Source organism: Sinocyclocheilus grahami, unplaced genomic scaffold (assembly GCF_001515645.1).
Source record: "Sinocyclocheilus grahami isolate Dianchi unplaced genomic scaffold, SAMN03320097.WGS_v1.1 scaffold318.1, whole genome shotgun sequence".
NCBI lineage: Eukaryota > Metazoa > Chordata > Actinopteri > Cypriniformes > Cyprinidae > Sinocyclocheilus > Sinocyclocheilus grahami.
The window spans coordinates 838,214-839,946 of record NW_015505497.1 but is presented as its reverse complement, the minus strand read 5'-3'; the positions used below and the strand labels follow the sequence as shown (position 1 = coordinate 839,946).

The 1,733-nt window shown below is 35.5% G+C and overlaps 1 protein-coding gene across 2 annotated transcripts in view; it reads left to right on the top strand.

The window, feature by feature from the left end:
- Window positions 1–1,733, top strand: part of LOC107602080 (EGF-like repeat and discoidin I-like domain-containing protein 3) — a 34,215-nt gene that overhangs the window by 16,029 nt on the left and 16,453 nt on the right. The gene's annotated exons all lie outside the window — the stretch shown is intronic.

Here is a 1,733-nt window from a genome sequence, read left to right as displayed (position 1 = left end):
CAGAAACCTAACTCACCGTATGCTCGAGAGATTCCAATATTTGTGTAACTTTGACTTGTTTGCTGGTATTTTTTGTGCTGACTCAAAACAAGAAGGTCCCAGCTGTAGCTTAATACATCTATGAACATATAATTGAATTAGTTGAAGATTACTGTCATGCTTTCTTACTTACACGGCTCTGAGGAGCGTATATAAAGTTACACCTCTCAAGAAGGTTTGATTTGCAATCATGCTGTCCAAACACAGCAGCAGAAGCTCCCAACGGGCAAGTCTGAGCAGCCTGCGGCTCCTTTTTGAATCTCCCCAGTCTGTGCGATCGTTCGGCAGAGGTGGTTCAAGTACTCCGTTAATGTTCTCCCCGGAGCACCAGCGAGCAGGCGCCATATCCGCAGGTGGACGAACCGATGACAGCAATGACACTAGGGAGGACATCTTAGGCTTCGAGAGTGAAGACAGCATCTCTGTGTGTGAGAACAAGGACACGATATCCATCGACGAATCCAAGGACATTGCATCCAAAACTTCAGACCTGTCAGATGTTTTTGAGGACAAACCAGAGGAAGATGGCATTTCAGGGGTCGATACGGATTCTGTGGCGAGAACCAGCGAGAGCAAGAATAATGTTATCATATTATCGCTAGAGACCAAAGAACACTGCATTTGTGGTATTCCTTTGAATTGCTTAATCTTCCCTTATTAACTATATTTGTAAGAAATAAAGAAAAATAAATTGTGTTTTATAGTTCAGGAGACTTTTGCAAATGATATGATTATGATGATATTTTGATTTAAATCAATTATTGCAGAATTTTTTGTTTACTTTTTAAAGTTTAAATTTTTTTTAAATATCTTTTTAATCTTTTAGAGGTGGCATATGCAATCCAATGGGGTTTTATACTGTAATTAACTAAAACTAAAATCGTAAAAAAAAAAAAAAAAATCGTATTTTTTGTTACTTGAAATAAACATTAAATGAAATAGAATAAAATATACAAAAAACTTAAGCTTATTTTATTTCTACTTGTTGCCAAAAAAACATTTCTAATTTTTGAATAGTTTAACTAAATATACTAAAATAACGACAACGAAAATAATCTAATAAAAACTATGTAGACATATTTAAATTAATAAGCTTTAATTTGTAAGCTGTACATAATTGATTCACTAAAATGAACCAGCTCATGAGAGTCATTTGTTCTAGAATCATACTAAATTGGTAGAGCTTTTTGGTTTAATAAAAAGAACTGACGCATAAGAATGATCCCTTTAGAAATCGAATTACACGGGTGGCACTGTAGTGTTTTGATTCAGTAAGAACCGATTTATAAGAATCATTCATTCAGAAATCGAACTACACAATGCACTGCAAAACGGTGCACTGCAATTGTGCACAACACAATGAAATCTCCACAACACGACGGAAACAAGCCACAACACAATGAAATTGCCACAACACAATGGAAACAAGCCACAACACAACGAAATTTGCGCAACACAATGGAAACAAGTCACAATACAACGAAATTAGCACAACACAACAGAAAAAAGCCGCAACATAACGAAATTAGCACACAATGAAATCTCCACAACACGACGAAAACAAGCCACAACAATGAAATTAGCACAACACAATGGAAACAAGCCACAACACAATGAAATTGCCACAACACAATGCATAGGACTAATTTTGTTGTGTTGTGGCTTTTTTCCATTTTTGTTTTTTAATTTTAGTG